General features: G+C 40.6%; 1 long non-coding RNA gene and 1 pseudogene across 1 annotated transcript in view; one reads left to right on the plus strand and one right to left on the minus strand.

Moving 5' to 3' along the window:
• The window catches only part of LOC118146749 (uncharacterized), a 96544-nt gene that overhangs the window by 20544 nt on the left and 59751 nt on the right, over positions 1–16249 (minus strand). The window lies entirely within an intron of this gene.
• Positions 1596–1723, plus strand: LOC118147063 (small nucleolar RNA SNORA67; annotated as a pseudogene).

The raw sequence follows: 16249 nt of genomic DNA on the forward strand, positions 1-16249 counted from the left end.
TTTGTAAAACAAAACAACAAAAGGAACATTTGTTACCAGCTCCTTCCCTTAAATATTCTCCAACACCTTTCTTAGGACTAGGAGTGCTGGAGATAAATTTGCCCCAGTTCTTTTTTGGATTCATTTTAATAAAAACTGCTTATCTTCTCAACCTCACAAGATTTCCTTTAACAGGTGTTGCATTTTCTTATGAGCATAAATGTCCTTCCAAAAGAAGAACTAAATGGATTAGAGTTTGTTAACATTAAGCTTTTTAAAAATGAGCAAACAGAACAGAGGACATTTAGACTTGGCCCAAAATCAAAGAAACTGATGGACTGATGTGCTTATCTACTTTTTTTAAGTTTCATTATGTAACAAGGGAAAAATCATCTCAAATTTTCCTGGCCCTCACCCTTCCTCCTTCTCTTTGCTTTCTTTATAGTTAAGCAAAGACACTCAAAAATTTGGCTCTTAAAAATATCTTTAGAAAAAGCACCCAGTTATAAGGTGGGTAATGTGCGTTCCTTCCTGCTTACTCTGGAGCTTTACGGACATTAAAACTCAAATCTCTTACAAGTGGGCACTGTCTCAATTATTCCCCCTTTGTTTCACTTGATCGGAATTAATTACAGTAATTCACAATTAGCCATTAAATCATCTTTTTTCCAATAGCAGCACTGTCCTCTCTGTTCCATATGTTTCTAATGTAATGTGAGAATAATGGTTTCTTTTCCAAGCTCTTGCATGAGTTGGGGCCCTATTTTATCCCATCTAATTTCTTACTTTCCTCCAGCATCCCTTCCAGTTCACTCAAGCTAAAATGTCTTCCTTTCTACCCCCACCCCTCTCCCACCCTCAGTCCCATCTCTCTCTTTCATACACACACGCACACACAGACACATCTATGCACCTTTGTACAAACATGCACACACATGCACAAATACACAGATACACAGATGTACCTTTATATCTTGCTGACAGTTGCATTCCTAGCCCAGATGCTTTCAACCCTCTGTCTATGCAAACTCTAGTCATCTTTCAGACCTTGCAAAGTTACCCCTTTTCCAAAAACTTCCCCTAATTTACAAGATACTCTGCTAGGCACAAAAAAAAAAAAGATTAATTCTACATAGCCTCTATCCTCAAGGAGCTGGTAATGCTCGTTGGTTCCTTCTCAAAGATACTAGGACATTTCATCTCACCACAAGCACTTGATTATGTAAAGAACATCTTGCTATTTTCTATCTCAACCATAGATTGCTAGAACATAAATCATACATTACTCCTCCATGATCTTTGCTTTGCTATTCCAATTTAGAGGAGGAGTGGGTGACAGGGGAAGGAAGACATTAACACAATGAAGGGCTTAGGTAATCTCAGTAGCCTTCAATTCTGGGCTTAGACCTAAGAGAATAGTCAGTACTGTAAGTTGCCTAGGAAAGGAGTATACATCAAGGCCCAAGTACCATATGTTTAAATATTTAAAAGTTAGATTAAGCAAACAAATAGAAAATGCTCTCTCCTCTTACCTTGATGAATATTCCCTCACAACAAAATTGAAAAGTGTGTGTAAATCTGGGTTTTAAATGACCGAAAGTCAAAAAATATCAACAATCCAAGTTTTCCCTCTTCAAGGAAACATCCAGTGCCTCTCTCAGGAAAGTAGCAACTTGGAACAGAATCTAGCATGCCTAAGGAACGGGGGTTGCTTATTTCCTGTCTTCCTTGGCTGCCTACATGGACACCTAAGTCTGTTCCCTTAGGGATAGATTGCCCTCTCAGGCGCATGCTGAAGAGTTGTCTTTCTTGACATAGGCCTGAGGCATTGGTGCGCAGCAGGTTTCTTTAGTCATTAACTATGACCTTTCCACCAATAAGAAAAAACTATATCCACAGAATCGGTTGAGGTAAACAGTTTGGCCATAAGGGTGCTCTTTTCTTGCTCTGTTAGTTGACAAGGCTTAAAAGCTTTGAAACCATGAACCCCAGAAACAATGAACACACTTAACGCCCAGACCTTTCATCTATTAACATGGTGGCAGAAGAAGACAAGGAGACTCTTCAAGACATCGAGGCTTTCTATAACACCTCCACTGAGGAGATGCCCCCTTAATGTTGCTGACCTCATTTGAGGGGCTGTCCTGCTACCTAGCCCCAGTGAGGGTTCAATCTTGCAGGGCTGAGGAGCAGCAGGAGTGGGGAGGGAAGGGAGCAAGAGGTGGACATCTTGTCATTGTTTTCTTTGAATAAATGTCAATTTTTAGGCAAAAGACATATATATATATTCATCAACATGATTAAATATAATTATTATGGTCCTTGTCTAATGTTCTGTTGCTGGGCCAGTAGCAGTGTGTGGATAGTAATAAAGGCAAACATGGTTCCTAATTACTACTTATTTATTCCATAAGCTTTATTTCCTTGCCTTCATTTCAGCAAAATCACTTTTTTTTTTTGAGACGGAGTTCCGCTCTTGTTACCCAGACTGGCAGACTGGAGTGCAATGGCGATCTCAGCTCACCGCAACCTCTGCCTCCTGAATTCAGGCAATTCTCCTGCCTCAGCCTCCCGAGTAGCTGGGACTACAGGCATGCACCACCATGCCTAGCAATTTTTTTGTATTTTTTTAGTAGAGACAGGGTTTCACCACATTGACCAGGATGGTCTTGATCTCTTGACCTCGTGATCCACCCGCCTCAGCCTCCCAAAGTGCTGGGATTACAGGCGTGAGCCACCGCGCCCGGCCAAAATCACTGTTATCATTGAGATTTTTCATGTTTCATATTCTATTGATACTAATAAGATTTTTAAATACTATATATTTGTATCAGAGTTTATAAAATTTTAGTATATTTTCAACAAATAGTAAATTTCAAAAAATATTTTATAATATGTTTCAAAAAGTATTTTTTCAAAGGATGCAAAATAATCTATTAAAATTAAAAGACAAAAATGTAATTTAAAATATCAATACTTAAATGAAAATTAAGTAAAGCTGAATTTTACTTAACTTTTTTTAATTAACTATATCTTACTATGTACTTTATAAAAATAAATTTATTCCAATTCAATGTCCATCTACTTGCCAACAAAGAATTAGTATCACATTTCACAATGTTACATCTGGATCCAAACATATACAAACCTAAGAGTATTTTTGTTTAAAATTGCAAAATGTTCTTCAGCTGTTATAAGCAACTGTAGCAAATATTATTAAGCCATGAATAACTCTGAAAACCACAATTAAAACCTGAAGAGAAACAAGAAATGGATACCAGGGTATTACTGGAAAATTATACTTCATTATGCAAGCATCTATTGCTTTCATGCTATCTGAGAAAATGATTTGACAAATTCGTTTAAAATGTTTTACTTTTACATAAGTGCTGCCACCTCTCACATCCTCACCAGTCGTCTGATTTTTTATTTATTTTTTATTTTGAGACAGTCATGCTCTGTTGCCCAGGCTGGAGTGCAGTGGTGCAATCTCGGCTCACTGCAACCTCTGCCTGCCAGGTTCAATCCATTCTCCTGCCTCAGCCTCCCAAGTACCTGAGACTACAGGCATGAGGCACCATGCCTGGCTAATTTTTGTATTTTTAGTAAAGACAGGGTTTCACCATGTTGGCCAGATTGGTCACAAACTCCCAACCTCAGGTGATCTGCCCCCCTCAGCCTCCAGTGCTGGGATTACAGGCATGAGCTACCATGTCAGGCCAACAAATTTATTGTTTGTTTGTTTGCATGCCATGCCAGGACTAATAGCAATATTTTATGTCTGAAATTGAGAAATGAAAGGATTCCATGAAAAAGAACACAATACGATAAAAAGGAGAAGATTCAGAATGTCAGAAAGAGTTCTTGATACAAAATGATGACTATAGTTGATAACAGTATATGGTATTCTTGTAAAATTGCTAAGAGAATAGATTTCAAGCGTTCTCACCAAAGAGTATATATATACGAAGTAGTTCATATGTTAGCTTGATGTAGCCATTCCACAATGTATATGTATTTTAAAACAGGTTGTACACAATAAATACATATGATTTTTGTCAATTTAAAAAATAAATAATAAAAAGCATTTTGTTACCAAAAAAAAGAGTTTCTGAAAATTAAAAATACAACAGCAAAAATTTGAATCCATCAAAAGTGTTTGAAAATAATGTTGAGGAAATATCCCAGGAAGTAGAAAAAAGAGAGAAAAAGAGTTTGTGAGGTAAGTAAGGAAAGCAGAGGATCAATCCAGGATATATATCAGCCAACAAACAGAAGTTCTAGAAAAGAAAAATAAGAAAAATCAAGAATAATAATTATATTATAATAATAATTTCAGTACTACCTTCAAGAACTGAAAAGTATGACTTTCCAGATTGGAAGGGCTCACTGAAAACACAGTGCAACTGATGAAAAAATATTCTGTACAATGGTCCATCATGTGGCATTTGTAAATTCTAGGGACAAAGATAAGAGCCTAAAATTATGCTAACAGTGGGAGAAAAAATGTTTATTTACAAGAGACGTATCAGTGTCATTAAAACTCCTATTAGCCACACTGGTAGAAAACAATGTAGCAATATCATCAAAATGTGAGAGGAAATTGATGCCAATCTAGAATTCTGTACCCAGCCAAACTATCAGTTAAGGACACAAGTGAAATAAGGATATTTTAGAGTTTTAATATGCCCCCAAAATTGTCCTTCTAGCTATCTTTCCCAGGAAGCTACTGGATGATCCATTCCTCCTAGGTGAAAAGTTAAACAGGAAGGAGAAAGACAGAGGAACCAAGTAACAAGACTCTCACACAGGAAAGGTGAAGGCATTCACAGGATGAAAGTGAAGAGAAGTCCCAGGATAGCAGCTCTAGTTAGAAAAATCTAGAAACACCTCTAGATTTATTTCTAGAGAGAAATCAGCTTGACTAGAATAGATTCAGAAGGCTTCTGGAATGAATAGTCATGAAGAAAATAAAAGTAATATAATAGCTGACGTGTTGTAAACACACTCAGACAAGATTTTTCTGGTCTATTCCTAAGGAAAGTTTGAGAGATTCCACAATTGATGCAAAGGAAACTTTGCAAATAAAGAAGTGACAATAATTAATTCCAAGAAAAAAATTAATATTTTTCCATTTTTCAAGAAGAAAAAAGTTGTCCTAATGTACTTTATAAGTTCAAATGTGAATATTAATTACACAGTAATAATGTAAACATTGAGAAATGACTTAACCAAAATTTTTGAAAAAAAAAACCATACTGGAAGAAGGGGAGAAGAGCCAGAAGACTAAGATGAGTGTGTGTGTGTAAAGGCACTATATTATTGAAAAAATAAGAAACGGTAGAATAATTATGATCTATGGGGGGAACAAAAGAAACAAAAGTTAAAAGTATTACCATGGGAATTGGAATCAAAGAAAATTTGGCAAAAAACTACTGTCATTAGTTACATACCTAATATTATTTAGTGACTTGTTAAACTATGTACCTGTTTCATTTCAATAAAATTCAATTTAAAAATTAGTTGCACAGGAGGGAGTATGTGGAATGAGACTGTTTGCAACAATTCATGAAGCAATTCTAAAACAATGAGGGTGTGCATTGACCAGGGACAAAGAGCAAAATTGCTCCTCTGCATTAAAAAGTTTATTTTAGAGTCAAGGTCATCATGATTTTAAAGTGTGACTAGCCAGTGTACTTATATCTTTTCCTCCAGCTACATTTCACCAAACACAGATAGAGCCACCAAGCAAAAAGTTGAATTTAATCAAGGTTGCAGTTTGTCAAAGTGAATATATAAAGTGAGAAAATGGAAAGCGAGTCAAAGACATACACAAGGGTTATAATAATTGAACACGGAATTTAAGATAGGTGAAGAAGGAACCGAGATAGTGAGGGGATGAAGGGCAAGGAAAACGTGGTAGGCCCAATGGACTGAAGGTCAGATGGAATAGAAAGGTTGTTGGTGATGGACTACCCGAAGGATGGAGGTAGAAGAGTGGAGGTGTTGGTCAAAGAAAAAGAGGCATGAGATTAAGATTAAGGAGATGTTGTAATTATTGGTGGTGACAAAGTTGCAAACGTAACTAGGGGAAGGAGTGGCTAAGAATGGGTGGAGGACAAGAAAATAAGAGCTTAAGGAAGTAAGGAGACAGGATTTATTTTGGGTAACATGACTACAAATAATAAGGAAGAGAAGCTGGGGAGAAGGCAATTACTGATACCCATAATGTAGAATGCCTATGTCTATGACCTTTCATGTCTACGACCTTTATGCTCCTGAGTTTATATATTCAGGATGGAAATCGCTGTTTTACAAAGTCTATAGTAAGTCCTGTACACATCTGACGGGTAGGGGTAGGATGTACTTACAAACCCTTGCAGAGGATACAACAATGTCTTCAGTTCAGAGGTTCTTTGGTGGTTCCTAATGACCTACATAATAAGGTACTGAACTGCAGTCTTTCATTTTGGAGGATATTTATCAAGTTCTACTCTATGTCTACTCCATTCATTACCCAAAATGGCTGAAGCCCACCTATGCAGACTCACTGTGAATACATCAAAGCCACATGCCGCACCCTGTCTTCCATGTTCACTCAGACTCACCCTGGATCCTGAACTCATCTTCCTTGGATCACCAATCCTTTGATTCTATCCTTGTTGCCCTAAGTATTATTTCAGGCTTCCCATTCTAGGTCACCACCTTATAATTCTTCAGTGTATTTCAGCTAACTGTTTTGTTTTTGAGCATGCACGAGGACCAACCCCTATTTGGGATCATCCTCCATTTCAAATAATATATCCTCTCGGTTCATCCCAGCTTTTTGTGCGGTCCAGGCCACTCTACACATGGGCCATCGTGAGGGTGAGTGTGTACCAGGTTCCAGACACTCGTCTCCTCCTTGCATTCTCACCAAACAAAGAAGAAGTATCAGCAAAAACAAACCAAAAAATAGTTTCACTGTACCTCTTCTTCTAAGGATGAAGATGTAGATAAATAATCCAAAGTTCTTGTCCCCCAGGATATATATTCATGCTTCATGTCTTTGGCTCCCAATATAATGCATTGTTTTTCATCAAATAATGCATATTACATATCTAGTATGTGCCTGGCACCAGGCTCTGGAGGGGCAGACTTACAAATATGGGCAGGCTTCCATCTAGCTTTCCACCAAACCTTTGGACACTTAAAGACTACACATGAGTTTTAGTACAAGTTTTCTTTGATTTAGGAACAAGAGACTTTGTCTACTAAAACCAGGAATAGTTTTTTGCTCCATATTCTGGTTTGATCAAAGTTATGAAAAATTCAATCCTATCAAAACTTTACTGCCAATTATCTCAACATCGTGCTACAATTTTATAATTAGCCAAGAAATTTACACAGCCTAAAAATAAAGTTCAAGGAATTATTTTTACACTGAATTTACCATTTTTCTGATGGTTTCAAGGGTGTTTTATTTTTCCCAAAGAATCTTCATTTAACTAATTAACATGATTTTTGAAAATATTTCATTGATTCTTAACTTTTTACATGTTTATATCATTTCCCTACTAGGGCTCATGCCTGTAATCCCAGTATTTTGGGAAGCCAAGGTGGGAGGATCACTTGAAGCCAGGAAATCGAGATAAGCTTGGGCAATATAGGAAGACCCATCTCTACAGAAACAAAAAATAAAATTCAAATTTAAAAAATCAGTGTCTTATATTTTCCTCATTTTGGGCACAGCTCCACACCTCTTGCTGGAGATACAGTAAGCACTTAATACACGTGTGGGGGTTTTGCTTGGTTGGTTTTGGCTCTGCTTTTATAGCAATACACTTGAGAAACGTATAAAGAACATACTTTTTTAAGCTTTATGAGTCTCAATGTTATTGCCTCCATTTAAAACTCAGTCTCAGCTGAGCAAGGGGGCTCATGCCTATAATCCCAGCATTTTGGGAGGCTTGGGTGGGAGGATTACTTGAGCCCAGGAGTTTGAGACTAGCTTGGGCAATAAAGGGAGAACCCATCTCCACAAAAATAAAAATAATTTTTTTAAGAACACAATCTCTGGTAACTGTACTATAGTTATGTAAGAAAATATCCTTAGAAAATACACAATGAAGTATTTAAGAGTTGAGAGGTACAATGTCTCTAATTTACTCTCAAAGAGAATGTACGTGTATACAGACAGAACAAGAGACAGAGAGATAACAGAGCAAGAAACAAAGAGAGAAATGGTGAGACAGAAAAATGGTGAAGTGAAAATTGGAGTGGCCAAAAACAGAGACGGAATGTAGAATGATGGCTGCCAGGGGCTGAGGCAAGGAAGAAATGCCCTGTTATCATGTCATGGGTATAGAGATGCAGCTTTCCAAAATGAAAAGTTACAGATGGAGTTATAGACAGTGATGATGGTTGTATAACACTATGAATATAATTACTATTACTGAACTGTATGCTTAAAAATGATTAAGATGTTAACTTTTATGTGTATTTTACCATAATTTTTTTAATTGGGGGAAAAGATAGCAAATAGGGGAAATTGTCAACAGGTGATGAATCTGGTAAAGAAGGGTACATCAAAGTACTATTGTTGCAAATTTTATGGAATTTTAAAATGATAGAAAAATTAAAAGTGACCCAAAAAAGTCAATACCTAGAAAAAAGTATACCCTAGAATGAAAAACATCTATCTTTGCCATGCACTAGAAAGCAGGAGGGAAAAAAGGTTTCAAGTGCTGAGTTTCAGACGATGGTTGGATGAGGTGATGAACTATCCGCTGTTTCGGTAGAGAAACCGCCCTGACGGCAAACTAATTTTCACTTTTGCTGGGCTTGGTTTGGCTCTTAGACAACTCAGCTGTCAGACTTTAAGGAACTTTGGGAAAATCCCAGCACACGTTTGAGTACCATTTAGAACTGCTTCTGAAAGCCCTGCCCTGAGACAGGTCTACCCTTGAGACACTGTCCAATGAGAAAGGAAGTCAGTTGAACAATGAGTTATAATTACAAGGGAGACGAGAGGCTAAGAGGCTGGGAAACAGCTGACATCTCTCTGCTTCTGAAAGCAATTCAATGTGGGCTCCTAATGGTAAGCAGGCTCCTGAAACCACAAACATTGCCTTATCTCCTCCAATATGGCAACATGCATGAACTAGCTTAGCTTCAGATAGCTCCTATATATTTTAAGGAATGTGCAATTCAGAGGCCGGCATCTGGGCGTAGTATTCTAAGTATTCACAGTATTCAAAGTGTCCTGATTTCCCAGCTCCCTCTTGCTGCAACTTGGTCCTTCTGCAGTGATCTGCAAAGCCCACGATGGGATTCCCATGTTCAGGTTTACTGTAAAGTGGCAAAGAATTAAGTCAAGAAGCCTCAAGGCAATAAAGAGATGCACCGGAACACTGAGGCCTGACCACAATTGAAACCGTTTGAGTCAAAAGTCAAGAAGTCTTTCACATGCCAAGGGCCATTTCCTCCACTTTGCCCCCACTCCGCTATACTGGAAGTCAATTCTTCACAGTGCACGGTGAGTCAGGCGTGAGCACTTTGATTATGGCTCAGCTGATGTCATTCAAGAAAGCAGGGGGGGTCATCCACTGCATCATAGGAAGAGACATTTGACTGAGACAGATCCACCCTCCAGCCCTCTGGGGAGCCTGACATTTCCAGGACACGGAAAACAAACTTCCTCTTAGAAGGGAATATGCTTTCAGTGTGGGAAAAAAAAGAGAGAGAACTGGAGAGGGTCAATGCATGCTCACCCTGGCTGAAAGCCCACAATCAGGGAAATTTCTGTCCGTTTTGAAAAGGTGAAAGCAACAAAATGTCCCCTGATTCACAGGCAGACCCAAGGAACTGCACGTACACAGAGAAAAACTCAGTCTGACCCAACAGAGCATACTGGGTCTAGCAACCATGTAACTCCCTTTCAATTCAGCTCACACATTTAACTGTTTATTGAGAGGCCATCTTGTATTTGGTGTCAAAGCTATTCTTCGTGGTGGGAAGACGGGATTCAGATCCAACTGGGCCAACACATAAGCTGCTGTTGTTGTAACTTTCCTTGAGTTGTTATGTTCTGATACTCCCTTTGCATGGATTATCCTATTTGAACCTCAGCAATTTTGCCAGGTAGATAGTATCTTTTCTGTTTTGTAAGTGAGGAAACTGAAACACCACTTACAAAACAGAAAACTGAGGAGACTGTGTTCAAATCCTGTTCAAAACAGAAAAGTGATGAAACTGTGTTCAAATCCTTGCCCTTTCACTCATTCACACAGAAGGGCAAGGATTTGAACCCAATCTAGACCAGCGCTGTTCAACTGAACTTTCTGAATGATTGCAATGTGCTGTATCTGCCCTGTATAGTAAATATGGTAGCTGCTAGCCCTGTGTGGTTAATGCGCCTTGAGATGTGATCACTGCAACTGGAAAACTAGCTTTTAAAATTCTATTCAATCTTGTTTAACTTAAATTTAAGTTGCACCTGTTGCTAGTGGCTACCCCATTGGATGGGGCAGATTTGGAATGACTCAAAAACAAAGTACTTAACCATATGCTAAATGGTATGGAGGACCACACCCTCACCATCTTTTAGTTGATAGGAAACTAAGTTACAATAGACATCCACATCATTCTTGCAGAGGACGAGGGTCATTATGAGGCTATAGGGAGTGGGCAAGAGAAGGGCAGGACCTGCTGTTGTCAGAACAGGGAACATAGGCTCACTGGGGCTCTCCTCCAGGCACTGATGGCATATGTCTTTAGACATGCTGAAAGCAAGTGGCTCATATCCCTAGGTATCTCCCTCTTCCCCTGTCTACCCCGAACTGTGACCCTGGTCCTGCAGTGGGATCTTCAGGTCCTGAGTGCATGGAACCCCAGGGCATCACCCTCTGTGATTGGCACTGTCCCCAGCACTAAGGAGGATGCACAGGAAAGATGTGTCCCTGGCCACCTGCTTGGGAGGAAGTAGCTCACAGCCCAGAAGGCCAAGACTTACCAGCCAGAGCTCACTGAGTCACAAAGAGAGACAGAATGTGAATCAGTATAGGATGGACTTCGGGAGAGAAGAAAAGGATAACAAATTTGGGCTGGATGAATAGGAAAGGATGATGTCATACAGGAAAAGAGATTTGAGCTGGGCTGCAAAGAATGGATGAACTTGGAAAGTCCAAGAGGTAAGGAGGAAAGTATCAGCCAACAAGAGTGAGCATGGATGTCATAAAGAGAGGTCTTATGGCTGATGTCTGCAAGCTTTCCGGCTAGCCTGGTGTCACTCCAATGTTGGGAGTTCTGTTAATAATGTCCTGTTGAAAAGATCGGAGAGTTTTTTATTTGTTTTTCAGGTTTTTTGGGGTTTTGTTGTTGTTGCTGTTTTGGAGACCGAGTCTTACTCTGTTGCCCAGGCTGGAGCGCAGTGGAGTGATTTCAGTTCACTGCAACCTCCACCTCCCAGGCTCAAGCAATCATTCTACTTCAGCCTCCTGAGTAAGTGGGACTACAGGCCAGCACCACCATGCCTAGCTAATTTTTATTATTTCTAGTAAAGACAGGGTTTCACCATGTTAGCCAGGCTGGTCTCAAATTCCTGACCTCAAATGATCCACCTGCTTTGGCCTTCCAAAGTCCTGGGATTACACGCGTGTGCCACTGTACCCAACCTTGAGAGATTATTTAAGCTGGTAGGAATTTCATCTAATACAGATATTTCAGAGACCACTCCACAGGGATTCCATAAAGTATGGACTGGGAGTCCATTCTGTTTCGTTAGCCAGTGAACGAGGTGATTCTGATGCTTCTGAAGCTCTCGTAGGTGTATAGATTTCAACCACTCCCTGTTCCAAGCCAGGACCTATTCAACTGTAAGAGGTCAAAGAGAATTTACCCCAATTCAGAGCTGTCCAGGAATAATGACCCAGACTCTCTTGGGAAGCAGTTCTGAGAAGTAGTAAGCTTAGCTCAAGAGACAAGTCCTGGCGGGCCAGGGGAAGAAGCGTCTGCCACAACCCAGCAACAACTTCAAGTGGCTGTATTGGAATTCAAGATTTCTTTGCAGGAAATTTATTTTTTTGAGACAGAGTGTTGCTCTATCACCCAAACTGCAGTGCAGTGGTGCAAGCTTGGCTCACGGCAACCTCTGACTCCCAGGTTAAAGTGATTCTCCTGCCTTAGCCTCCTGAGTAGCTGTGACTATAGGCGCCTGCCACCACGCCCAGCTAATTTTTCTATTTTTTGTAGAGACGAAGTTTCACCATGTTGGCCAGGCTGGTCTCAAACTCCCGACCTCAGATGATCCACCCACCTCAGCCTCCCAAAGTGCTGGGATTACAGGCATGAGCCACCATGCTCAGCCTTCTCTGCAGGGAACTTAGTTTCTCCAAGCCTTTCATTTTGCAGTAAAGGAAGCTGAAGTTTAGAGAGAACTGACATGTTCAAGTTCACACAGCTATGGGGCCATAAACAGGAGGTAGAAACAGGTGCCAGGATTTCAGGCTGGGATCCTTTGACTCTGCGCCACCTGGACAGGTCTCTCCCTGCTGCACTGACTCCAGACTGCCATCCAAAACCAAAGACAAAGCCCTTCTCTTGGCCTCTTTCATACCTATTTTCATTAAACTATTTGACTTGATGGCAATTCTGTACTTTAAAAAAATACAGTTCTGTATCTTTTGAGGACCGTGCCCTTTGCTATACTATTTCAGTATTTTCCAAAAGCTCGAGGAGCTCCTGGGGAAGATAAAACTCTTCCAATAAGGTAAATATTCACGTTTGTTATGGGGAAAAAATATGAAGTCCCTTCATGTCTGCTGCCCCTGTGGGAAGAAAGTGGTGGCAAGTCTTGTTTTTACTCTGAATTTCCTCCCGGGGAGCACAGGTCCTTTTTGATTTTTGGTCTCCCAGACAAGTCAATACATTTTCCTTCCTCTCTTAAGGAATTCCTACTCCTGATGGCAAATTTCACCCATGTAGCTTGGGGGCTCCCATGGTTCAGCCTCAGAAGGAGTCAGGGTACAAAGGTAGCACATTCCTTTCCTTTTTCATTAGCACAGGCTTGCACGGTGCCCAGCAATTTTGGAGGCTAAGCACCTTAGCACAACAGAAAAGGCAGACCCAGGCCAGGTACGGTGGCTCACTCCTATAATTCCAGCACTTTGCGAGGCTGAGGCAGGTGGATCACAAGGTCAGGAGTTCAAGACCAGCCTGGCCAACATGGTGAAATCCAGTCTCTACTAAAAATACAAAAATTAGCTAGGCGTGGTGGCAGGCACCTGTAGTAACAGCTATTCAGGAGGCTAAGGCAGGAGAATCACTTGAACCCAGGAGGTGGAGACTGCAGGGAGCTGAGATCACACCACTGCACTCCAGCCTGGGCAACAGAGCGAGACTCCAGCTCAAAAAAAGAAAAATGGAAAGGAAAGGAAAAAAGGCAGACCCAAAACAACAGCATGCATGAGAATGAGTCTTTCCATTCTCCTGGGAGGTGTCATGCATCCCTTGGTAGCATCTCTAGTCCCTCCTGGTTCCGCCACTTGCAACCACTTTATAAGATGGAAAGAAACATGAAGCATTGGAATATTTTTATGGGGGGAGAGAGGGTCTTGCTATGTTGCCCAGGCTGGTCGCAATTTCTGGGCTCAAGTGATCCTCCTCCTGTCTCAGTCTCCTGTGTAGCTGGTATTACAGGCATGAGCCACCGTGCCTAGCTCAGATTTATCTTCTAACAATTTCTTTAACAGGTCATTTTAAAGATTCTTTCTATCTAGTTTTAAAAAAAAATCCCAGGAAGAAACTGAAGCAGGAAGACTCCTGCAAAGTTCATCTTATAAACAGGCTGTTTTTTATCTGATGGAAATGCTCAGGTTGTGAATATTTTTGACAACAAGTTGGTTCACACAACAGAAAATAAATACTGCTGGGAAATGTGGGGAGGAATTAGCCCGTGTGTGTCATTAGTCACAACAAGCCTTTCCTATTAAAAAAAAAAAAAAAAAACCACCTCGCATTCAAGAGGTTCAGAAAACTAATTCCTCATTTTTGAGCTGCTTTTCAGGTTGTGACAGAACTTAGAAACAAAGGAACACGCTCTGCCAGTCGCACTCTCAGTTCCAGAAATTAAGGCCCAGGACACTTCGGATGATATTTTGATTTCATTTTCTTTCCTTTTCAGTGTATAAAAAATAACTAAAGTCAAAAGTAAGGATTCCTAAGAGCCATTCTGATGGGCATGTGGGGCCAGGGACAATGTGAGAAGGTACAGGAAGATGGTTCCAGATGGCGGGTGAGAAACACTGAAGCCCTGCATTCCCGCCCCCACCTCCCCAGACCAAGCCCAGCCTCACAGTAGTAAAGCGGCTGATGTGTTTCAATAAATAAATATTTCTCTAGGCATTTAGCAGAGCCAGGGTATGTGATCCATTTATTTGGAAACAGAGTTTTACATAGTGTTTTACTATTTTTCCCTTGTAAGGTTTTTTTTCCCCAAAGAAGAGTACTCATTAACCTCAGCCATGGCCGTTAGGTATGTTGAAATCTTCTACTCATATTGGCTACCACAGAACCTAAGTTCAAATACCAATCCTTTACGAAGAGCAAATATTTATCAGTTCTAAAATTGAATGTGTTCCTCCGTGAGACACACTCCAACACCATCCTAGAGACTCCAGGAACTTGGGTGAAGCTGTCATGTAAAGAAGCTGGAACTTGGGGTTCTCTAATGCTACCTCAAACTACGGTACTCAGAGAGTCCGTGTTTCCCATGACTGTAAACTGGGATTTATCTTATATGGGTATGCATCCAGCTGCTGGGCTACTGCCTCATAATATGTGATAAGTAACTTGAAGATGGAATTTAAGTCAGTTCATTCCTAAAACATCTGAAAAATCTAGCCAATGCCTTTTCAGAGTGTGTATATTCAGTAAATAATATGAGCTCGTATATATTGAATCGTACTTTGCACTAGGTATTGCAATAAGAGCTTTCCAAGTGCTGGCCCAACGTGGTGGCTCACACCTCTAATTCCAGCACTTTGGGAGGACGAGGTAGATGGATCACTTGAGGTCAGGAGTTCGAGACCAGCCTGGCCAACGTGGTGAAATACTGTCTTCACTAAAAATACAAAAATTAGCTGGGTGTGGTGGCGCACACCTGTAGTCCCAGCTACTTAGGAGGCTGAGGCAGCAGAATCGCTTGAACACAGGAAGCAGAAGTTGCTGTCAGCCGAGATCACGCCACTACACTCCAGCCTGGGAGACAGAGTGGGGCTGTCTCAAAAAAACAAAACAAAAGAACTTTCCATGTGTTATCCTGTCTGATCCTCCCAACAAGTCAGTGATAGAGTCATCGCTGTTATTCCCATTATAGAAATGAAGAACTGAGTCACAACAAGTAAAGTCGATCATTCAAAATCATACAGCTAATATGTGGTGGACGTGAGATACACATCTTAGCATCCATACTTCCAAGCTTTAGAAAGCAAAGTCTCAAAACTATTATGCTATCCTGGCTCCTATTCAATAAAAGATATCACCCCTTGAGTGATTCATTGTTCTACCTTCAGAGTGAGCTCTTCTGAGACGATTTTGCAAAGTTAGCTTTCATACAGATCTAGATAAAGTTAGGTTATGCTACAATAATAAAAACACCTCCAAAATCTCAATGGTCCAACACAAAAAAGGTTAACTGCTTGTTCACTTTTGCTGGGACATCATTAGCCAAGTCTAGTCATACAGCCCCAACCTGACCACTCAGGAATACTGGGGAACACCCAGAAGGTTTGCTGAGCAGTGACTATGCCCCACCACCTGGAAAGTCCTTCTCAAGTCTCCAAGGACTTAGTGGCAACACCATTGCTCTGAAGGATGAGGTTCCAGTTCCAAGACTTCCACAGACCCTCACATGGGTTGAGCAAATGACTCCTTTTCTAAGCTGCAATTTCTTCATCTCTTAATGATGTGTTTACACTATTGTCCTTCAAGGTCACTCCAGCATATTTTTCAATTTACAAATGAATGTCCCTTACAAAAGACATGTGCCAAGGCTACGTTGGCACTCTCCAGAGGATGTGGAAACATCTCTCGATGTGAGGCAAGGCTGTTCTGTGGCACAAGTCAAGCTCACCATTTTGCTTGGATGGCGGGCGTGGGGAGGCTGTTTGCCAACCTAACAGAATGGGGTCAGCGGTTCATGGCAACTCCCGGACCTCTGGAGATGTTGGGAGCTTTCTTTGTTGGTTTTTACACCTAATAAAAAGCAATTTCCTCTTTTCAAAAGACACGT

This window comes from Callithrix jacchus, chromosome 13 (genome assembly GCF_049354715.1).
Source record: "Callithrix jacchus isolate 240 chromosome 13, calJac240_pri, whole genome shotgun sequence".
Lineage (NCBI taxonomy): Eukaryota > Metazoa > Chordata > Mammalia > Primates > Cebidae > Callithrix > Callithrix jacchus.